At 34.1% G+C, this 25,255-nt stretch overlaps 1 pseudogene; it reads left to right on the plus strand.

Annotated features, from left to right (window-relative positions):
- The first annotated feature begins 2,532 nt into the window (after positions 1-2,532).
- Positions 2,533-4,959, plus strand: LOC149557333 (cysteine desulfurase 1, chloroplastic-like; annotated as a pseudogene).
- The last annotated feature ends 20,296 nt before the right edge of the window (positions 4,960-25,255 follow it).

The following is a 25,255-nucleotide window of genomic DNA, read 5'->3' on the forward strand; positions in this document are numbered from 1 at the left end:
TTTGTTTTAACTTTATAGCATATGACCATAGCATACTCTATCAATAAGAAATGATAAATTTATATAATGACATCAACACACATGTCATAACATACCACAAAGGTATTAGTAGAAAAAAAAGTTCACCTATTGCATTTTAAGGAGTCAAAGAGTCATAACTAGAATTCAAATTATTTCCCATAATAAAGATTTGAGTGATTGTGAGTTTAGTGACTAAATAGGAATTGAACCATTTGCAATATGCCATGCACTCTATTTTTCACTACTAGCTTAGTTTACAATTTCATCCTCAAAAAATAATTGTGGATAGTATAAATTCCATATTATTTTCAACATTTTAATTTAACCAACTGATGCATAGGGCTCAACAACCCGACAACATGTGCCAAAATATGAGGAATTGGCTCTACATTTCACACCATTTATGATAAACACAAGTCCTCATATTATAAAATAATTATTTAACAATGATTTTGTATTAATTAACATTGAAATAGGGGGAAAAAGATTGTTTCTAATGTATCTCATTCACTTATTTTTCCAAGCTTGTGGGAGATTGGTTGGCTCAAGCTTTAGATGCCCTTAACGATGGGGTTGCTACATCAATTTACACATGCACATTAAAGTGAAATGGTCTATGATTTATCTATAATTGAAATGGATTTAAGAAATAAGAAATCCCTATATTTGAACTTCCTACTTGGTTCAGGTATACATGTATATGAATGAACCATTGGAGAAGCACTAACTGGTGAGTATCCATTAACCAATATAAAGGAAATTTTCCTACTATTGGTAAAGGTACTATTTAGATTTTTGAAGACCAAAATGTCTACTTCTCATTGATAAATAGAGGAATTTCATTTCATTTCACACCTTTAATTTATTTTGAGCATTTGAAATCTATTGTGAGAACTATCAAGTGATTATCATAATAGAATTGAGCATTGTGATTAGAATTACTATTAACTTTCCATGCACCCTAATTGGTGCATTATGATTATCATTTTTTTTAATCTATGCACCATTTCAATTAAATAAAATGAAAAATTATGGTTAAAATATTTTCCTAGTCAGTAATGCAAAGACTCCACAAGCAGAATTCAAAATCCATCCTATCAAAATGGTCGAAGTGCATACATGTAATACCTTATATGTAATTCCTACAAGAGTGTTGATGATTGAATATCTTTGATCCTATATTCATTCCAATATTGAAGAGATGAGATATGAAGCAATCAAGAAAAATTAAAATAGTATGTGTGTTGGTGGAATAATAAAAGATTAGCACAAATATCTGCAAACCAAAGTATTGACACGCGCAGTGGATATTATTATTGAGTTTAATTCATATTGTCTATGATATGTGTTAAGTTGAGTATATGATCCATGCATGTGGATGAATAAACCACATAGGATACCGAATACAATCATTCACAAATTTACACAAATTTTAACACAAGCAAAAGCATGTGCATCGTGGTAGATGCTAGCAAGTTTGGTGATAGACCTAACCAAATCCAAATATGATAGGAGGGAGAATATTAATTGATGATTTTAAAGATGCAAAGGTTCATTTTACTTAAATGGTGATAGGTTAAAAGGTCAACTAGTCTATCCAAACTAAAAATGTGTCTAGTGGTTCTATTCTTGTTGCTCATTAGATAGTCAAAGAGGATATGATGTATGATCTATATGAGATGACCATAACACATATTTTGGAAAACATGGAAATGGTAAAGAAAGATTAGAATAAATCACTCAAATATGGATCCCTAGTAGTATGAATCTTTTTATACATCAAAAACTACTTTCCAATTAGAGGTAAAGTTGTATGGTCCAGGGACAGACTGATACTACCACAAATAGGTGAATTCATAATGGAGTTAGGTGAGCACTTCAATTCTATTATGTGGGGTTACATTAAATATTTTCAATCTAAAATGCATAAACATAAAGGAACCTGTACTAAAATTAGAGAAAAGTATAAAATGATTAAAAAAATTTCCTAGTAGATATAGATACTTGTATCATGTAGGCTATAGAACCTATAATCCATTGGTTTCTAGCTAAGGGCTCTAAGGTAAAAGATGACTATGTTAGCCAACACGCTAATGAATTTATGTCCAAACCCATGGACATAAAGGGGAAAAAATTGGGACATTTGAGAAAGATGGTACATATTTTTAAAAGGATTTGAATACATAGATGACTAAAAGTAAAACTAGAAGGGTCTAATTCTTCCAAGAATAGAGAACTAGTGGTGAGAAAGAAGGCAACTTAGGTGCTCCTATAGTGGGGAGTGAAGACCTATCATCTAACATCCTTTCATCATACAGAAGAAAGAAAAGAAATAAAATGAGATTGGTAGCCACAAAAATAAAGACTAAACTTGTAAAAAGGATGGGTCAGGCAATTTCTAAGAAGGAAACTCATAGGAAGTAAAGGAGTGACCAAAAGTAGACTAGAGAGGAAAAAGTAGGAAAAACTTAATCTGACTGAGAAGCATCATAACTAAAGAAGAAAGGTGTAATGAGGAAAGAACCTACCATTGATGATATTTCAAAAGGTATTATAGATACTAGTGGACTTGCAAAAGAAAATAGAGATACACTTTTGGGATGATGAGGATAGGAAGATGTTGGAAGATGCAATTATGCATCATTTTTATAGGTTCAATAGAGAACCTTGCACATACATTTATTCATTTCTAATGAATTCTACCAATTAATTGACACTACTTGGTCTCACCACTACAAATAGAAAAAATAAAATTGAGAAGGATCTAATGGAGGCACAACCTGAGTTGAGCATCGAGGATGCTAAAGTAATGTATGAAGTTCACAAGAAGTAGTTTGGAGTGAAAACTAGACCTACAAGAATTCTTATTGAGGATAGTCAAAAACTTGCATAGTGAGATAATTGAAATATGGAGAAATTTTCTAAAGACCAAGGAAGCTACATCAAAAAAGGAGAGATCCACACCTATTCACATGGATAATACATTTAAACTTGAAAAACTAATTCATGATATTATTAAATATGTTCAATTCATTAGTTCAAGAGAAAGTGTGTCTAGTTTGTAGAGGTGATGACTTGGATATGCATCTAATACTTCTCTTTGAAATTGATTTGCACCATTATAATTTTGAGACTCATACTACACCCATTGATGCCATACTCAAATAGGAGGTTCTAAGTTTATGAAAAAATCATAGGGTGCTTGATTAAGGAAATCAAGGGGTGATATCATTCTTCTACTATTACGAGTGTACAAACAACTAGATGAATTTAGATCCTCTTTTACTAGCTACAATATGCATTTACAAGACATTCACAATTGCACAAACAAGAACATGTTGCTAATAAATAATTTCAAGAAAAACTTTAAGAATCCAACATCAATTCCCATTTCATAAAGGCTTTGCAACATGAAAAGTAAAGTTCTTACAAACAGAAAAAGGAAAGAACCTGATTAATATAGCACTTGAGTTCCTCCTATATCTTCCAATTCCCAATTCCCAACATTGGCTTGTGGAATGACAAATAATGGGGAATATAGTATGAACACCAATCTTGACTATAAAAAAACACATGAGCCTCCAATATTATCCTTTCCCCTAAGCTTGTCATCTAAAAACACAAAAAATAAAATGCATTATTGTAGCTATTTTCCACTAGAAGAGCCCTACTAAATCTACTAGTGCTCATACAATCATGCACATGTAAAAGGTAATGACATGAAATTTTTTACCTGCTTGTAAAATGGGACACAATTGATCATAGTTGGATGGGACCCAATCTAAGGACTTTTTACACTTTACCTCTAACATGACTTTAACCAGAGTTAAGATGTCCTACCATTGGATTTCTACACAATTTTTGAGATGCCAAGTAGTTTCTTTACAATGTCTAATATGAATTTTGACATTAATAAGGCATTGATTCCCTTAAGGGATACTAGCTTTCTCAATTAACATAAATAAGGCACAAAGAGTCTCAAATAACACCCAAATGGATCCAATCTACAATAGGCTAAGGAAGCAGTTCTCATACTTCAATGCAAAAAAAAATCCAAATAACCCAATTTACATGGAAAATTAAGGGAATAGCTAGTGTCCTGATGTGGTCATAGATTCCATGTCTAATTACATGAAATTTAGGTATGTTCAACTAGGAGTTGGATATGACCTTTCCATGAGAGCAAATGAAGTGGTAGAATTGGCTCATAGTTTCATGAAGACTTTTGTGAATGTTGAAGAAGTTGGAGAGGTTGCATTAGGACCTTCATTTTCTCAGCTTTTGAAAAACTTGAATAACTATTACTTGAAATTCATTGCAGAAGGAGATGAAGTGATTGTTCATGGGACCAATCATAAGCGAATGTTAGTTCGTGGGGTTAAACTCGTAAAGGAGAAAATGCTAAAGCTCAAGTTTTGGATGGTGAATGAAGATTTCAGCTCAAACTTGGAATCTCTTAGTAAGATCTTATCCACTAAGACTAAAATTCTAGCAGTCCTGCATGTTTCCAATGTTTTGGGAGAAATTCTAGATTTGAAAAAATTAGTGGAATTTGTTAGGAAGAACAAAGGATGCAAGAGAACCAAAGTGATTGTGGATGGTGTGGTCTTCACCCTACATGGAGCAATTAATGTAGCAAAGTGGGGTGTTCATTAGTATGTTTTTAGCAGATATAAGGTTTGTGGGCCTTACATGACTGTTCTCTTTGCAACAAATTATGCCTTCAATGAAATCAAGGATGAAATACCCAATTTATTTTTCATTTCTAATCATGATTTCAGTAGTAAATTTGAACTTGGATGCCTCAATCATGAGGGTTGTGCAGAGATTATTGCCCTCAAATAGTATCTACAACTTCTGGAACACAAAGAAGAGTCCTTTAATTTGGAGGCTTCTAAGAACTCTATTGCTAACAAAATTACACAGGAAGATCTCTAGCATAGGGCCTCATAATGCAAAGGAATCAATATTATATGGAGCTTCCATCTTTATAATTCTCTCAAATTTTCTTTGTACCTGCAAAACCAAGTGTCATGTCCCCTATTCAAATAATTTTAAAAAAAAAAAAAAAACTTTGTTAAGGCAAGCAGGCTCCAAAAAGGTGAAATTTCGGAAAAAGGGGCTAATCTTTGGAAACCAATGGACTAATAAATAAAAATTATTATTAAATTATATTTTATTAACCCCTCTTGGATGTGAGTTAGGGTTATGCACTCTTTAAAAGGGGTTTGGAGGCATTTTGGGCTCATTCTACATCTTGATTCTTGCTAATTTTCTTGTTGTTCTTCAGAGGCTGCCAAACCTGTGGAGAAGGAGACCCAAGAATGGGAGTTTGCAGGTTTCCAAGAAGGCTAAGGACGGGAGTTTGAAGCCATTCCATGTGCATGCTCATACAGAGTTTGCCTTTGTGTTGAATAGTGCCGATTTGGGTGTTTTCGAGGTTGTTTTTGGTTTGAGTTTGGGTTTTCAGTTGAGTGTTTCATATCAGTTTGGTTTGCTGCTGTATTTCAGACTTTATGATGTTAAAATAGGGCTGAATATATGTATTGGGTCATGATTAAAATTCTGAGATAGTTTATGAGTGTTTTGTGGTGTTTTCGGGCATTTTTTGTGTTAATTTCAGGAGCCCGATTGAGCATAGTTTTGCCCTACATTTGTGAGCTGTTGTTTAAAGGCTATACAAATCTGGAAATGTCATTTTGTAGGCTGTTATGCTGCTGAAATTTCTGTAAAAATGTCCATTTTCATATTTATTAATAATTTGTGAAGTTGTGAAGTTTTTGGCACTAATTTGGACATACCCGATTTGGGTTTTATTGGGAAATTGGCAGATCTTTGTAATATTGGTTGTTTGATTTTAAAGTTCTGATTTGAGGCTAGAAATATCATAAGAAATCAGTAAAGGGACATTACAGTGGTATCAGAGCCGTGATCTTGCCAGCCTGAGGGTTTGTAGAAGTTGCATGTCAGTTTTAACAACTACCCAGATCTTGCATGTCAAGTTTTGATAACTACCCAGATCTTGCATGTCATATTTTATGATTGCATGCAACTAAGTGAAAGAGAAAAAAGATATTTGCAGCGACAAAAGAATAAAGAAATTTTGATCAAACCCCCAGTTGAAAGAAAAAGTACAAAATCCAAGGAAGAAAAAAGTATGGCTGATCCAGATGAGATGGCAAAGAAATTCTTCCAAGACATCCAAAATACTCAGAACCAAACAGTGGATGGTTTGGCGAAAACTAGAGAGGCTTTGCGAATATTGACAGAAAAATTACAAGGAATTGCATCTATTAATGAGAAAGGGAGCACTTCAGAGGAGCCAAGAAATGGGAGATCCACACCATCTAAATCAACCAAATCTATTTTCTTGCCTACAGATGAGCCACCAGTACCAAATCCAGCCATTAATCCAGTGGAAGAGGTTACAGGTAATTTGATTACATTAAGAGCTACTTACAATGGCTTAGATGATGACTTTCATAGTTCAGTTCCTTTTAGAGAATATGTGGATATGATGAACGCTTTGATGCCCAAGAAAGAGAACAGGAGGGAGCATGACACAAGTGGAAGAGAGCTCAAAAATAAAATAAGCAAGTTTACAGCACCTACTTTTGATGGAACAAATAAAATTTCAGCTAGAGCATGGCTACAAAAATTATAAACTTTCTTCACACTTAACCCCATGAAATAGAGTGATGCCATTCAATTTGCAAGTCTACACTTGGAAGATGCAGCCTACGATTGGTGGTATCATGGAATGACTACTCAAGGTCACGATCAGGTAACTACATTTGAAGATTTCAGTCAAAGGGTGATAGATAGATTTGACCTCAAGGATGATGAAGAGTACTTTAAAGAATTGTCAAAGTTGAAGCAAACCAAATCAGTTAATGAGTATATAGAAGAATTTCAAAAAGTGGATGTTATGGTACCTGATATGAGTGAAAAGAGGATCGTTTATCTTTTTCTTGATGGTTTAGAAGATTCTGTTAAGGGTTTGGTTAAGGCTTTCTCACCCTCAACCTTACAGGAAGCTATCAAAAGAAGCTTACAACTTGAAACTTACGTGCCTATGAAATCAATCACTAATCAAAAACCCCCAAATCTTTGGCAACATAAGGGAAATTTTCAGAAAAAGACTTTCCCAACACTACCACCAAAAGATGTGACAAATGTGGCAAAAAAGAAGGTAGATGAAGAGACTAGGAGTGAATTACGAAGGAAAAAGCTTTGTTTTACTTGTAGAGAACCATGGGTTCCAGGACACAGATGTTTGGGGAAAGGTCAAGTGCACTATATTGAAGTTGCTTCAGATGAGCATGAGGAATTTCATGATACTAAGGAGGAGGTAGAAGAAGAGAAAGTAAAAGAAATCAGCAAGGATGGCACTTTAGCAGCATTATCAGGAGTCCCAAGATACCATCCCTTCTGAATTCGAGGGGTACTAGCAGGGCAAAGGTTGACTGTTCTTCTTGATAGTGGGGCAACTCACAATTTTATTGATGAGGGATTTGTCATGAAAAGAGGGCTTAAAGCATAAGATTTTGAGGGATTCAATGTTACTGTAGCTGATGGATTCACTATGCCTTGCACATGGGTGGTGAAACAACTCAAGATGACCTTAGGAGATTATGAGTTATGTGATGACTTCTATGTGGTTGGTATTGGGGAGACAGATCTTGTATTGGGTGTTCAATGTTTGCACTCTATCGGAGGCTATTACATGAACCATCAAACTATGGAGTTTAAATTTCATTCCAATGGGAAAGAAGTCATATTGAGAGGGTTATCGAATGGAGCACCTAAGGCGGTCTCTACAAAAAGGATGGAGAGGACTTTTCGAAGAGGACAAGTAACATGGGCAGCAGGAGTCATAATCCAACCAACAAGCTCTCCAAAGAATCAAGGTAATTTCCATTTTGAAATTCAAAATATTCTTGATAAGCATAGTATAGTTTTCAATGATTTGCCTCCAGGATTACCACCAGATAGAGGTTTTGAGCATGTTATAGAGTTAGAACAGGGTGCCAAACCAGTTATAAAAACCCCATACTACCATCCAAGAGGTTATAAGGAAGAAATTGAAAAAACTATTAAAGAACTCCTGGACATGGGATTCATAAGGCCTAGCTCTAGTCCATTTGCATCATCTATGGTACTTGTCAAGAAAAAGGATGGTACAATGAGAATGTGTATAGACTACAGGGCTCTAAAGAAGAAGACCATAAAAAATAGGTATCCCATACCACGCATAGATGAACTCATTGATGAGTTACATGGTGCTGTATACTTCTCAAAAATTGACTTAAAATCAGGCTACCATCAAATCCGAATGAGGAGTGAAGATGTGGAAAAGACTGCTTTCAGATGTCACTATGGGCACTTTGAATTTCTTGTTATGCCATTTGGACTCACTAATGAACCTACAACATTCCAATCTTGTATGAATAAGGTATTCAGTCAGCATCTTCGAAAATTTGTTTTGGTATTTTTTGATGATATCTTGATATACAGTAAAACATGGGAAGAGCATCTAAAGCACATAGACATTGTTTTGGGAATCTTGGAGCAGAAATCCTTCTATGCTAAGCTATCTAAATGTGAGTTTGGTTTGATAGAGATCCTATATTTGGGACATATTATAAGCTCTAAAGGAGTACAGGTTGATCAACAAAAAATTCAAGCAATTTTGGATTGGCCTCCACCCACTAATCTTACACAGTTGAGGGATTTCTTTGGGTTGTGTAGCTACTATAGGAGATTTGCCAAGGGATTTTCTCAGCTTGCTGCCCCCTTGACTGATTTGACAAAGAAAGGAGCTTTTGTTTGGATAGAAGAGGCACAAAAAACATTTGATAAGCTTAAGGAGGTAATGAGTTCATGCCCTGTGCTTGCAATTCTAGATTTCTCTTTACCTTTTGTTGTTGAATGTGATGCTTTGGGAGAAGGTATAGGGGCTGTCCTAACTCAAAGGGGACATCCAATAGCATTTGAGAGTCAAAAATTAAATCAATCAGAGAAAGGGTACTCCATCTATGATAAGGAAATGTTGGCAATCATGCATGCACTTCATAAGTTTAGACAATATTTGGTATGTGGGAGATTCATTGTAAAGACAGACCATAATAGCCTCAGGTTCTTCTTGAACCAAAGGGATTTGAATGATCGTCAACAAAAATGGGTACGCAAATTGCAAGCTTATGATTTTGATATTGAATACATGAAAGGAAAGAATAATGTAGTTGTTGATGCTCTCTCAAGAAAGCCCACTTTGTGTTCCTTATCATCTATCTCTGCTGATTGGAAAGTCTCCATAATTTTAGAGTATGCTAAAGATTCATTTGCCACCAAGATTTTGGATAAGTTAGTGGATGATAACAGGTACAAGGTTTTTGATGAATTGATTTATTACAAGAACAGAATCTTCTTAGTGCCAGGGTCAAAAACTAAGGAGAGGATATTGAGGGCCTTTCATGACACACCTTTGGCTGGTCACCAAGGATACTTCAAGACATACAGGAAAATTCGAGAGTGGTTTTCATGGAAGGGTATGAAGGAGGATGTCCTTAAACACATTAAGGAATGTATGGTATGCCAACAAAGCAAGAGTGAGCAAAATTTTCCTGCAGGGTTGTTGCAGCCACTTCCTATTCTCGAACAAAAATGGAAAAGTATTTCCATGGATTTCATCACTGGGTTGCCCAAGGTTCAAGGTAAGGATTGCATATATGTGGTGGTAGATAGACTAACTAAGTATGCACATTTCTTTCCTATCACATCTGATTTCAAGGCATCACAAGTGGTCGAATTGTTCTTCAAGGAAATTTTTAGATTACATGGTTTGCCTAGAAACATTGTTAGTGACCGGGACAGTAGATTCCTCAGCTCTTTTTGGAAGGAGCTCTTTCATTTGGCAGGAACTGAACTCACTCCCAGTACTAGTTATCACCCTCAAACAGATGGACAAACAGAGATAGTTAATAAATGGATAGAAGGATATTTGAGGAACTATGTTTCAAATCAACAACATGCTTGGGTGAAATGGTTACACCTAGGGGAGTATTGTTACAATACATCTCATCACATGTCTATTGGTCTGCCTCCTTTTCATGCTCTTTATGGTTATGATGCCCTTTCCTTTGTTGATCTAATACTTTCCTATAGCAGAGTACCCGCAGCAAGTGATTTCATCAAGCAAAGCCAAGACATAATAAGATCCCTCAAGGATAATCTACAACATGCACAAAACCAACAAAAGATATATGCTGACAGGAAAAGGATTGAAAGATCTTTTGAGGTGGGAGATTTGGTATTTGTTAGGTTGCAGCCATATAAGCAAAGCACCTTGAAGAGAAGTGGGGCAGAGAAACTCAAGCCAAGGTTCTATGGGCCTTATAAAATCATCAAGAAGGTAGGAGAGGTAGCTTATGAATTGGAACTCCCACCAAACAGCAAAATACATAATATTTTTCATGTATCTTGCTTAAAGAAGGTTCTAGGCCAGCAAACCATAGTATCTACAGAATTACCACCTCTTGATGATGAAGGGAAATTAGTTTTGATACCAAAAGAGATTGTGGATACAAGAGAGAAAAGGTTGAGAAATAGGAGCATCATAGAGCATTTGGTCAAATGGAAAGGATTACCACTAGAGGATGCAACTTGAGAAGGAGCACATATTCTTGAGAATTCCAACCTTCATTTCTTGAGGACAAGCAATATTTGGGAGGGGAGGACTTGTCATGTCCCCTATTCAAATAATTTTTAAAAAAAAAAAAAACTTTGTTAAGGCAGGCAGGCTCCAAAAAGGTGAAATTTCGGAAAAAGGGGCTAATCTTTGGAAACCAATGGACTAATAAATAAAAATTATTATTAAATTATATTTTATTAACCCCTCTTGGACGTGAGTTAGGGTTATGCCCTCTTTAAAAGGGGTTTGGAGGCATTTTGGGCTCATTCTACATCTTGATTCTTGCTAATTTTCTTGTTGTTCTTCAGAGGCTGCCAAACCTGTGGAGAAGGAGACCCAAGAACGGGAGTTTGTAGGTTTCCAGGAAGGCTAAGGATGGGAGTTTGAATCCATTCCATGTGCATGCTCATACAGAGTTTTCCTTTGTGCTGAATAGTGCCGATTTGGGTGTTTTCGGGGTTGTTTTTGGTTTGAGTTTGGGTTTTCAGTTGAGTGTTTCATATCAGTTTGGTTTGCTTCTGTATTTTAGACTTTATGATGTTAAAATAGGGCTGAATATATGTATTGGGTCATGATTAAACTTCTGAGATAGTTTATGAGTGTTTTGTGGTGTTTTCGGGCATTTTTTGTGTTAATTTCGGGAGCCCGATTGAGCATAGTTTTGCCCTACATTTGTGAGCTGTTGTGTAAAGGCTATACAAATCTGGAAATGTCATTTTTTAGGCTTTTATGCTGCTTAAATTTCTATAAAAATTTCCATTTTCAGATTTATTAATAATTTGTCAAGTTGTGAAGTTTTTGGCACTAATTTGGACATACCCGATTTGGGTTTTATTGGGAAATTGGCAGATCTTTGTAATATTGGTTGTTTGATTTTAAAGTTCTGATTTGAGGCTGGAAATATCATAAAAAATCAGTAAAGGGACATTACACCAAGAGAATAAATAGATTTTACAAATACCCAACTTACAAAATGCTTGTAAACATATGGCATGTGTGTCGTAGAGAGGCCATGAATGGCTAATACTCGACTGAGATGGTCATTGTCAGTGTTAAAACTAAAGGAAGTTGTGAACACATAGTCAAAGGTTTAGACTAAGGAACAATATCTACACATAGTAGGCATGAAGGAGGTCTTTTATGCATTCACATAATCTGCAAATAGTTAAGGAGCCATTACATTTGATTCAAGCACATTATGCATGCCTTAAATAGCATTACGTGGATTATTCATGATCTAGAGAACACAAGATATGCCCAAATTAATTTAAAAATCCTATCATAGTCATTGAAATCCTTACCTCACCTCAAATAGCTCCCATAGTGCACACGTAGGCAAAACCTCCTTCGGACGATAGCGAAATAACAACTAACGTTTCTCTCTTTTTTGTTATGAACCCAAGTTGGCTAACATTTTGACCAAATGGGAATTAAAAAAATAAAAAATGTATTCATCAAGAATATTAAGAGCTAGCTCAAAATAAAGGTTGAAATTTGACCTAAAATGTACTAGTGAAGGTTGTGAAGAATAATTTGTCTTTCGACCTTGCTGAATTGTTGTTGATTCAATTCAACAAGAACATGGAAAGTATCTGAATGTCAAAGAACAATCTATATAAGTTTGGTTCTCTCTTGAAATGTTTATTTTTCTACATTTAGAATTTTTTCCCTTATAAAGGATCTATAGTATGGAGGAAAGATATTCCAATACTATATCAAATAAATCAATTCATAGCAGAAATGGGTGAGACTTTTAGCAGTATTATGGAGAACTATTTTGAAACTTTCAAGAAGAAGATGCAAAGTAGATTTAGGATACCTAGGAAGCTTGAGGAAGATTATGAACAAGATAATTTTTTCATGATTAATTGTGATAAGGTTTGCATTCAGGTAGTTAGACCTAGAGCAACATGGGTTAAGCCTCTAGAGTAGGAGGCTAACATTGATGGCACTAAAGATATCATTGGAGCTCTAGTGAATGAGCATGTGGATCCTAAAGCCACTTATTTTGGAACATATGATGAAGCTAAGGCTAGAATTGAGCTTTAGATAAAGCTACCTCAAGTAGTGAACAAAGGAAGGAAGAGGATAGAGAAGATAATTAAGAATACCAAGTCATCAAGTTCTCCTCTTATGATTGCCGAGGGTAAAGGAGATGATGTAGAAGATTAAGATGAAGAGGATGAAGAAGAGGAAACTAAATCTAAGAAAGAAGAGCCTCCCAAGAAGAAGGGGAAGGTTATAACTAACCTACTAAGTCCTTCCTTGCAGTGCTTACAAGAAGAGCAAGAAAGTCTAGGAAGAAGTTGAAGTTGGCTGAAGATGAAGCCGAACAAATTATCTATAAAAGGTCTACAACTACACTTCAAAAAATATTGAAGAAGGAGCATGCATGGCATATTTTAAGTCTCTTAAGTATGATACTAGAAGTGAAGAAGAGAAATAGAAGATTAAGGATACCCTTATGGAAAAATTGGGTGAGTGGAAGTACTCACCTTATGAGCTTTCACAGCAAATTTTTGATGAACTTTTGAAAGTAGTTAAACCTAGATGGGATAGTGCAATGAAGACTAATAAGGACATCTATGAAAAAACTTTGAGACAGCTTATGTCGAGTCTCAGTGAGAAGGAGCTAAAGGAATCCTTGAAGAAGAATGAGAAGAAGCTCACTCTAAAATTTGACACATGTCTGATACTTCTTAAGGACATTGAATCTGTGGTGTAGTCTACTACTACCACATGAAAAAACATCTATGGGTTGCACAAACCCAATGACTTTGTTGTGCATGTTGATGACAAAGATGGTGAAGATGAGGATGCAGAAGAAGAAGTAGAAATAAAGGATGATGAGATAGATGATGTTGATTTTGATGATGAGGAGGAAGGTCAAGAAGCCACTGAGGAAAGTCTTCTAGAAATATAGAGCATTAAAGAAACTAATGCAGAGAAAATTATAGCATTAGTTATGACTTCATTTCCTCACTCTTTGAGCAAAGCCTTAGTGCAATTAGACTTAGAAAAGGCTTCTACCAAGTTGGTTGAGGTAAAACTACTACACCAAGTACACAACCAATCTCTAGATCTGTACTACCAAGTGTTACATTGATTGAAGTGTCCAACACTTCATCTGCAGAGAAGCTAGTTCTTCCAGCATCAGACTTAACAAAAAAACAACAAGGTATTCCTATTTTTAGTGATATTTCTACATTTATTTTTATTCCATCTATTTCTACAATGTTTTCAATAGTAAGTCTATCCATAGCTAGTGCAATGATAGTTGAGAATTAGTACTAAATTTTTAAATAAGAGTAAAAAAATTGTTTCATTAATAATTTCAAAAGAAAAGGGTAAAGAACAAGAAATTTATCTAGATGAGGACATTGTTATTCCAAATTGGGATATCTCTAACCTAACTCCAAATCAAATGGATACCCTAGGTGAATTTTTGAAGAAAAGGGCTAAGCAATAGAAGCTTAAAGAAGAGCAGAAGAAGAAAAATCAAGTCCTTGAGGACATAAAGAGCACATTTGTTGATGCTCTGAGTATTGAGGTTGATAGAAAACAAACCATTTTGAATCAGTTAGCTAATATTGTCTAGAAGTACAATGAAGAATTGAATGGACAAGAAAAATTACTACAAAGAGCTAAAAGAAAATTTGAAAATGAAGTGTTGGAGCAAGTAGCACTAAAGATTGCTATAGATAAAGCATAATTATCTAACATTCTTGCTACACTAGAAACATCTATCAGTAATGTTGTTTTTTTATTTGTCAAATTGAGTGAGACATCTATATTCACAAAGGAGATCAAGGATAAATTGTTCAAGATAGATAAGGATATGAAGGCAAGTGCACAACAGTTGTCACTTGATCTGAGATATAGTTTTGCACACTTTACAAGGATCAGATATTTGACAAATCTCTAGGAAGAATTATTGAAGAAAAAGGCTAGAATTAGGACCACGGTTGCAAAAATTTAGGGCATGATTCTTTCAAACATGAATGCACTACAAAAGCACATTGAACATGCAAAGACTCTCATCCATGATAATAACTTATCCATAGCTGACCACATGATGGAACTGTTAGCAATAGTTCATATAGCCTTGCATGCAAGTAAGGTATTGCAAGTGAATTGGGAGAAAAATATGGTACTAATTTTGAAGGTACATTCTAATTTTTTGTTACATTTTGGTATTAACTTGTAGATATTATAGACCTTTGGCATTTATGTCAAAAAGGGCGAGAATTAAATATGCAAAGAGGAAGAAGAGAAAAAAATTTCTAGCTTGCAATATTATTGATAAAGGGGGAGAAGCATACTTCACTCCAGATATATATGTATAGGAGAGATATATTTATGGGGAAGTAGTATAGTAATATGAAGATACATGTACATAAGAAAAAATATATCTTTACAAAAGCAATTTTGAAAAAATAGAAAAAATAGAGTATTTTACCTAGCTAGAGCAGTAGGAAGTCAAAATTGAGATTAAGACACAAAATATTAATAAAGGAATTTTTTGACTTGTAATTTTGAGTATTCAATTCTTTGGTTTGATAAGTGTTTTTTCACTAATGCCAAAGGGGGAGATTGTTGATATTAAGGCCAATTTGTCTATTAGTGACTCAACACTTAGTCAAATGGTTACATTGCTACTAAGCTCTATAGTTACTACTAAGCTTATCATTCATCCAGAAATGTTAACCAAGTTTTTTAGTTGCTACCAAAATAAATAGTCAATTTACAATTCCTGTCAAGCTACAAAGTGTTTATCAAGAAATTGAGACAGTTTCCAGTATAGCCCAAGCATAGCAATGTCTATCAAGCTATCCGGTAGAAGTGATGAAGACTCTAGTTTTAACCAAGCTCTATAGTGTTAACCAATTTCTATAGTGACTACCAAGCTTGAAATGTTAACAAACTAAATCTAGTGTTGACCAAGTCATGTAGTGACAATTGAATGATTCAGAAGCTACCAAATTTCTCAGTGTTCAACGAGTCACACACTACTGACCAAGTTTGAGCTACTCAAAAGTGATCAGTATGGATTGAGGTTCAACTTCAACCAAGTGCCAAAGTTTGTTGAGTGTTGATAGTGTTTTTGAGTATCAAAACATCACTAAGTTTGTCTTTAGAACCCATGTTATAGCAATTGGGCCAACTTTGTGAATTATGATGAATTTGGTATTATAGCCAATTCTAGAAGGTAATGAATTAGATTGGTATATATGTAAGGCATTGTATCATATCCAAATAAGGATGTGAAGAAGAATAAGAAGTGTATGAGTATGAATTAAAGAAGGCTAAAAGCAATATAAGGGACAATGGTGATTTATCTATCATAGGCAGATGATCATTGTAATACAAGGAATCCCATTGAGAAAATCAGAGTTGTAGATCAAAGATCAGCCATTAATTCATCCTAACAGATGCATCAATCAAATCCTTTAATCAAGTGGACTTAATAGTCTTTTTCTAAATATCTTAACTGAGTGCATACTTCATTGTATGTTTTTAAATCCTTTAACAAGGTGGACCTCACAAGTCCTTATTGCTCCTAACAAGGTAGATCACCACAAGTGATCAATTGTAAGCCTTAACAAGTTTACTTTATACTACATTACTAAAGCTTTCAGGTATGATCCCCACCCCAATTTTACTTTCTAATTGGAAATTTTTTGGGTCACCATATCTTGTGTCAAAGTATTATGAATGTTTTACTGTTTTCATTATTCCATGCATGCAATTAGATCAGAATAATATATGAAGGATTAATTGGTGAAGTAAGTTATAGTTTTATTGGTTCTTGATTCACCCCTCCCCTCTTAGTAACTTGGCCTACCTTATATTTCCAACACATGGTATGTAAGTTGCACAAAACATTGTATGGTCTGAAATAAGCCCCTAGAGCATGGTACGAATGATTACATAGATATTCAATGAGAATTAATTTTGCAAGAAACAAATGATAATAGTGATCTTTATTTGAAAAGTGAATATGAGGATAATATATTGTTATTTGAAATATTTTTTGATGATATCATATTTTGTGGACAAGATTCAATGTACAAATAATTTGCTAATGAGATGAAGAAAGAATTTGAGCTACCAATGCTTAGAGAGATTGACTTCTTTGTTGGTTTGCAAGTCTACCAAATGAAAGGAGGTATATATATTACACAATCAAAATATATCAAGGAGATATTGAAAACCTTTGAAATGAAGATTCAAGACTAGTTGGAAGACCTGTGACTACTAGACATAAATTTTCAAAGAATGATGATTCTATTGAAGTAAATTAGACACTGTATAGGTTAATGATTGGCAAATTGCAATATGTTTTTTATAGAAGACCTAACATTGCATTAGTTGTCAAAATTGCTACAAGATTTTATACTAATCCTAAAGAGAATAACTTGATGGCTATGAAAAGGATATTGAGATATCTAAAAGGAATAGAAGATTATGGTTTATGTTATAAGAAGAACAAAAATTTTGAGCTGAAAGTTTACACAGATGTTAATTGGGCTAGAAACATTGAAGATAGAAAGAGTACAAGTAGAGGATTTTTCATTTTAGGAAGGAGATTGATTTCATGGATAGGTAAGAATAAAAAAATTATTTCACAATCCACAACAGAAATTGAATATGTTGCAATGGCAATTGATTGCTCAAACATACTATGGATGAAGCAATTGTTGAAAGATATGAAGGAAGATATTACTAAACCTATGGTGATATATTGTGATAATACAAGTGTTATAAACATATCCAAGCATCATGTAATGCACACTAATACAAAGTACATTGTAATCAAGTATCATTACTTACAGGAATTAGTGCAAGATAAAGAAGACTGGAATATGTGAATAAAAAAGAGTAGATAGCTGATGTATTCACTAAAGTATTACCCAAGGATTCATTTTTGTATCTAGGAGGTAAGTTAGGGTTAATTCCCCTATTCAAAGAAAACTAATTAGGGATGCAACATTCCATCAATGGTTATTATTGGAATATCTTACAAATTCATGCAAGAGATCAAGCTTTAGAAGTTACCTAAAGATTTGAAAATAAGGATAGTGGTATGAGTTGATAAAGTTGCAAGTAGGCACATGGTGATACAGTCAAGGAAAAAGATTAAAGAGGGAGAGATAATTCAAAGATTAGTTAGTACAGAATATAAAAAGGGAGATTAGTACATGAAGTCTTTGGCATTATTTTTGAAGAGGAGATGTGTGTCAATTTACCATCCAATATGAGAGATATGTCAAAGAGGGAGACATTAAAATTGGTATTAGAATCGGTATTAGAATGAAGAGTCCTAGTTGGTATCATAAAGGGATAAGTGTAAATAAGCAAAGAGGAAGCATATCAGAGATCCATATGGATGAGAATCAGAATGAAACTAAGGATATTACATGGATGAGAATCAAAATGAAACTAAGAATATTGCATAGATGAGAATAAGAATGAAGCTAAGGATATTACACAAAGAGATATGAAAGTGAAAATCCATAGAATACTTTTTCCATTGTATGGTAACTAAAGGTGTTCTCATCAATGCCAAAGAGGGAGATTGTTAGAACTACAATTGGAATAATTATTATGTTGCCATTGATGTCAAACCTTATTAATAGGACATTTTATAATAGTATAGAGTGTCATATCATTTGATTGATGAAGAGGATTTGAAAGAGAGAGTTAACAAGATAAACTAGTAAAGTGGTTGAGTAAAGAGGAGTAAAGTATGATGGAACTATAAAGGGCACTTGATCGGTTAGTATTTGACAAGATAATGTGTTTTTTGATCATTGTATTAAGTGAAGAAGATAGATGAGTTGAAGTGTAGTAGAGATGATTGATGCAAGTCAAGAAGTCAAGTAAAACACTAGCTTGACCAAGCAACAAATTACTAGGTCAATGAAGAAGTCAAGCATTACCGAGCAAAAGATTAAGGAACTTGAGTATTAGCCAAGTGATGGTAATGACCAAGAGAGATGAAGGAAAACTAAAGTAATGTTCAAGAACACAAATGACCAAGAAATCTAGTGCAAGTGGAGTGAGATATATCAGTAGTGATTGAGCTAAAAAACATTGTGATGACTGAGTGTCAACATATTAATAGTTTGAGAAATAATCAAGATTTGAGGTCGACTCAGTTGAATTTACAAAATAGTTGAAATGTGTTGAGGATGAGGATTGATGAACTAGTATATTTAATATATGAATTAATTTTATTGAATGATATAAGGCATAGATTCAATGAGAAGTTTCTAGAAGTTTCAAGGAAAGAAAAATATATATAAAATAATGGACAGATTCAATGAATCTGATCAAACCTTAAGATGTACGGTTATGTTTAAGAAGCAAAAGATTCAACTTATCTATTTAAGAAGGCATGAGAAATTTTTAATAAGTTGTTTGGTGAATTTGTGAAGAATAAGTGGAAGAACAAGAGTTGCAAAGGAAAAGTGAGAAGTTGATGAAACTGGGATTGCTTGAGGTGTTACAAAGAAGATCAAAGATAGAGAATGTGATGAAGACTAATAAATGAACTAGGAATGAGATAAATGGAGATCTAAACATGTAAAGTGAGTTTTAATTTATTAGATAAACCTATATATTACTTTCTAACCATTGTGGTAGTATAAATCCTTTAATCAAGGTTGACCTAACAGTGATGTTGTAAACTCTTTAATCAAGGTGACATTCTGATGGGATGTTTTGAAGACTTCTGACAAGGCCATATAGTGTTTTAAATCATTTAAAAATGTCACACTAATAGTTTTTTTTTAAACCTATAATAAGCTTGTCCCTTAATATAGATCATTTCAAAAGACTAAAAAAGTGGTAGCATGTTACTTTGTGGTTTTTCCCAAATTGGGTTTCCATATTAACTCCTGGTATCATACTTGTGTGAAAAAAAAATTCATGTGTTATGTTGTTTATTATTACATGTTTTGTGTCGATAAGGATAACACTAAAATAGAGATTTATGTGTTGATATAGATAAGTTGAATTGATAATGACTTGTTGTATTGACCAAATAGATTTATAAGTTTGATTAAGTTGTTTGAGGTTGTTAAAAGTTTCAACTTGGTACATATGAACCTGAGGATAACTGATTCACACCCCTCTCAGTTATTCTAATCATTCTATGGTGGAAGGAATGACCAAGTAATTGGTGAAAGGTGGCATTGGATTTTCTAGTAGAGGAGGTGGCAGTTGTGATGGTTGTTCTTGGATAATCATTTGTGGTATAGTGGGCATAATGAGGGTTAAATTTTATATGCCTAAGGCATACATTTAGTATTATATTAGCCCCTATGGAGAGAATAAGAATAGTGTATTTATATCTAGAGTTATTGCAAATGGATTTTCTTGTTGTGTTAGATGGGGAGCCAAGCAGTAGGTTAGTGGGACTAGTTTGGGGTATCCCTACTATGTATTGTGGTACATCATATTCTAGGCCTTACTAAGATTTAGTGATTGTACTACTTGCAAGTATTGTGTATAAGGTAGATGCTTATGGTTGTGTGGTAAAATTTTACATGTAGGTCCTTGAATAATTGCGGCACCTAAGATAGATAGTAGAATGGATGTGGATGTAGATGGTTTTTCTGATAGCAGTTGTGGCAATGGGAGTGTTGGTTTGTGTTTCTTAGGTGGCCATGGGTTTTAGTAGTATAAAAATGACCAAAGGTTGTCTCAGTTCCCAAAAAAAAATTGGAAATCCAAGAGCCTGCCACTTCTCCAATAGGATTCAACAATGTGTTGGTGTTTTTACACTACCAAGTAATAAGGATACCTGATACCAAGATAATGAAGATAAAAATAAGGATTAGCTACTTCCAATAAATAGCTAGATAGTCTTTAGATTTGGACCCAACTTCAACAAAATCATAAGATATTTTCTACTCTTTTGGCTCTACAAAACCAAGGTGGGTGCACCTGAGGAATGCAAGATTCATGACTTGATACTACATCCACATTTCATTCATTCCATGAAATTTTATAACAATATTCATCCCTTATAGTAAATTGGTCATAATTCTTCTTAGATCTACAAATAATTCTAGGTAATAGAAACTAACTAAGACTCAGAGGTTAAATGTAAACAAGTACTAACCAACTATGATATTCTTCATATATTTAAAGTAAAATTGATATTAATTTTTTAGATGTTTACTTGACATCTATCTGTGATCTTTTCATATGCTCACTGAAATAATTGATCAGTGCCTCATCCATTAGGATTCAGAGTCTATCTAATTTCTTGGCCTAATTGACTACATTACAATTAATATCATCAATAATTCTCCCTAAAACTCATGCTTACATAATCCTTCTTATTTCCTAGAGATCATGTCACATTCATTGAATTATTTACTCAATTCATCAAATCAAATGCAATAAAAAATTGACATACAACTTATCTTAGTTGCATTAAACTGAACAAGATTTGCTCATACAATCTAAAAATAACTAGCCAGTAAAAATGGAGACAAGATTCAGAGAGAAAATATATGGGGACAATTCATCTTTGTATTAATTCTATTTGAAAATTATGTGACATTGAATAATACTCAAAATAAGTCACCATGATCATGGACAATTAATGTATTTCTCAGAATTTGTAGAGAAAATACATAAAAGAGCTGATATCAAGGACACTGGACCGAAATAGACTAGCAGAACTAAAAGTTATAAAATAAATCTGAACCTTTCTCTAGCCTTGGAATCTCACTTATATAGTGTGAGATGCAACAAGCTTCAAGCATAAAGAATATTGATAGTTTTCCTTAAGAGAGAAAGATATTTGCAATGCTACTATCACAAAAAATAAAATTCGGTCCAACAAAATGTCTTTCACCATGAATATTCTCTTGTGGGACCACTTATGCTACACTTTTCATTGCTAAGGAATTTACGATTGGATTTGTTGTTCTTCTTCTTCCTTGGAGTGTTTGATCATTGGTTTTGCATGTGATTGGCCTTGTCCTAGTACTTGAAAACTAATCTGAACTTGAGGTTCTCCATCCATGTCATCTTGGACTGACAGATTGTCAGTCACCATCAATTTTTTTGTTGCTAAGTCTTCTATTTGGGCCTATGTGCCTATAACTATAATTTTTTGCTTACCCTTGTCCTTTTCTATTTTTGTTGATGTATCAATTGTTTGCACTTCATCCTATTCCATCTCTTCATCATCAGTTTCACCATATTCCAATTGTTTTACATGTACAAAATTTGCCATTCACTTGTAAAAAAGTGTGTCATCTGGCCAATTAAAATTCAAAATATCATGTTATTTTCTATTACATATTCTCCAATTTTGTCAATTTCAACAAAAATCTTCCCTCAAAGAATTATAAAACAATTGCACTTTTACAACTTCAGTTGTAGTTGCCCACCATGCATTTCCCTCTTCATTTATGACTCTATTCATCCAAATACATAATAGGTCATTTAATTCCTGGGCCCATTCCTCTTTATTCTTCAACTTATCCTTTTTATCCAAGGCATGGGGGGAAGTCTAAAACTTTTATTCTTATATTTTCCAAGATAATTAATTATTCTCTTCTACAATGCAGTTATTTTATCATCAAACTTGAAGAGATCATTAGTCAATTCATAAGCTTAGATTCTATATGTTCACAAGATAGAGTAATAACTAAAAAACATAGAAGAGTGACATCCTTGTCCCCCTTGCTCCATTTACTAATAATTGACTTTAGGGAATCATCACTTGCTTTCATCTCCTCCCATATATTTATTAACTTTGCTAATTGCTCATAAAATGATGGCCAACCAATCTTATTAACTAAATACATGATGGATTTCCTTAACCTATCCCCACGTTGAATATCTAACTCTACATGCAATGCCCACAATTTACTCTTTTCTTCTTCAAAATCCTCCTTAGTGTAATACTGAGGTCTTTGAGGTATGTCTAGAATCTCAATAAGAGGAGTGGATTTAAAATGCTCCATTGGTGGATAAGGATAAGTGATCCTAGGCCTACTAGATTTCCCTTAGTGTCCTATCAACTTATTTTCAAGCTCAATTCTCTTTTGAACTTCTTTATTATAGGCAACTAAAACATTCTCATACTAATCATGTAATTCTAACCTTTCTCTTTTATCTCTTAGAGTTGTGGCTAAGGTGAAGTTGTTGATCCAACACCCAGTTTTGCGGCCTCTTCACATGTAGTTTCTTCAACTCTCTTTACAATCAAATTTCCTATCAGGCCAGTATCATCAAGCTAGGAAGAGCTAGTTCTGGATCCTTTTCTCATTGACCAAATTACCAATGCATCGTGATCCTCACTGAACTTGGCAGGTTTCATTTCTTTCTTTTCCTTCTCATCTACATTTAATTTTGGTAATAGAATTAAAGATCATTACATTTGCAATATCCCAATTTGGCAGTAGCAAAACCCCAGATGATTTTATCATTTTCCTTCCTTCTTCAAGGGTCAATCTTTTAAACTCTTGCATCCTTTCCTCCTTTATTTGGTTTTGTATATCTACCTCCTCCATCTCAAGATGCTTTGTTTTCATTTTATTACATCGCTCTTCAAAAAGTTCAATGTTTGTGCTCCAAGAAAACTAATAAAAGGCTCTAGACTTAACAAAATTGTCATCAAAAATAAACTCATGGCTGGCCTGTTCTACAATAGGGTCCAACTCCCTTCCTCTATAATCAGCAACAATCAAATCAAGGATTAGCATAGAAGGTTCCTGAGAATTTCCCTCTTCCAACTTTGATGTAGTAATGAAAAGTCCCCCTTAGGATCCCAACTACTCTATCTGCTCCTTAGTGAGTTGTTCATCTCCTACATGTAATGGGGACTAAGTGAGTGAATACTCTCTATTTGAGGCACTTGTTTTTCTTCTATCTTCTACCTCTTGGGCATAGGCTCATCAGTCCTGTCCTCTAGAATAGCACTGGTTGATCCAATTATTTATTTTCCTTTATCCATTGCAGGTCTTTTTTTCTGAATTACATTGTAGCTAGGTCTTCTTTGAATAACTAATTGCCCTAATCCTACTGTAGGGGTGAAAGACAACCTTCTCATGACCTCTCGAGCCTTATTAGGATAAGAATTAATAAAAAATAATTTCTTCTCATTCATAGCTTCCATGATCTCTAAAAAAGTGATCATCAATTTATTCAACTTATCTGCCTCTGTCTAGGCATCTTCTAGAGGCTTACAATTCTTATCAAAATAATTAATGAATTCTAAAATCCTAGAGTAAACTCTCCACTTCTCCTTTTTGATCTCTCTCTTGAAGAGAGAACTCATTCATTATTATGTCCTCAGGGAACTAGGGTTGATGGTCCTTTGCACCAATCTTAGCCCTTTATTTGAATATATCAAAAAATCCCTCACTATCACAAAAATAGGCATGGGAGACAGCCATTTTATACTGGTCCAAAAATTTATACAGGAACAACCAACCACCCTTAATGATTATGAACTAGTGAACAATAGTACAATAGGGGAAATTGAGCCGCTAGACCTACCAGTCAATTATGCTTCCTCAAATACACCTATCTTCCATAGCATTTTAGCTATCCCTACCTTCAAAGAAACTTGGTAGGGAAGTACATGGGGAGTCCCTTAGAAACCATATACTCTAAAAACTATAGATACAGGGTAGGGTATGATATCTTCCCAATTATGGGATACCTTCAAACCAGAAGGGTTGTCCATAGGCCTGATAAAATCTAGCAGTGCCTTGGGAATTTTGGGATTGTCCCTTGGTATGAGGTTTCTCAACCTAGATGTGAAGTATCTATCAAATCTAAAAAAGCTAGCCTCCTTTACATCCCAGGTCATATCTGCACTTCACAACTAGACTGGCAGAGCTTCTCCCTCATATTCTCTATTTAAAACCATCTCTTTTTCAAAGTAGGTAACCCCTTTAGATAAGAACATATGCATCAATAATGAATAATGGCCAAATATTTTCTCAACTTTGCTCTTTCCAATGCCAACCAGTCCTATATGAATCTCCTCTACTATGTAATATGCAAAATCAAAAGAAGAGGTCTGTGTCATCATATACATGAACTTTATGGGCATAAAATTTTATTCATCCTCACCAAAAACCCTACATAAATTCATGTATATATCAATGGCCCTAGTAGTGAAAAATTCCTTCTTAAAAGTCTTTTAATTGATGTTGTAACAAAGGTCAAATTTCTAGTTGTGGCCAAGTGTTCTCTCAATACAAATCCTTTTTAGACAAATATTCCTTCTCCAAACCCTGAAAATTAATGAGTTCATGATAATCTATAACTAGCTCCAACACAAAAACCTCTTGAATTTCTTCACTATTAATTCTCACCAGACATTCCCCATCTATCCTTCACATAATCCTAGCTACTAGGTCATAATTTTGGGCTATAGCTATAAGAAGGTCTGAATCCATGAAAACTCCAGGGACCACTAGTTTACCCAAATCAAAATCCTAAATATTTCCATGGGAGGAAAACAACTTACTTTCTAAGAACTATTTCTTAAAAAGC

This window comes from Cupressus sempervirens, chromosome 5 (genome assembly GCF_028749045.1).
Source record: "Cupressus sempervirens isolate cs-2001-9-10 chromosome 5, ASM2874904v1, whole genome shotgun sequence".
In the NCBI taxonomy this organism is placed as follows: domain Eukaryota; kingdom Viridiplantae; phylum Streptophyta; class Pinopsida; order Cupressales; family Cupressaceae; genus Cupressus; species Cupressus sempervirens.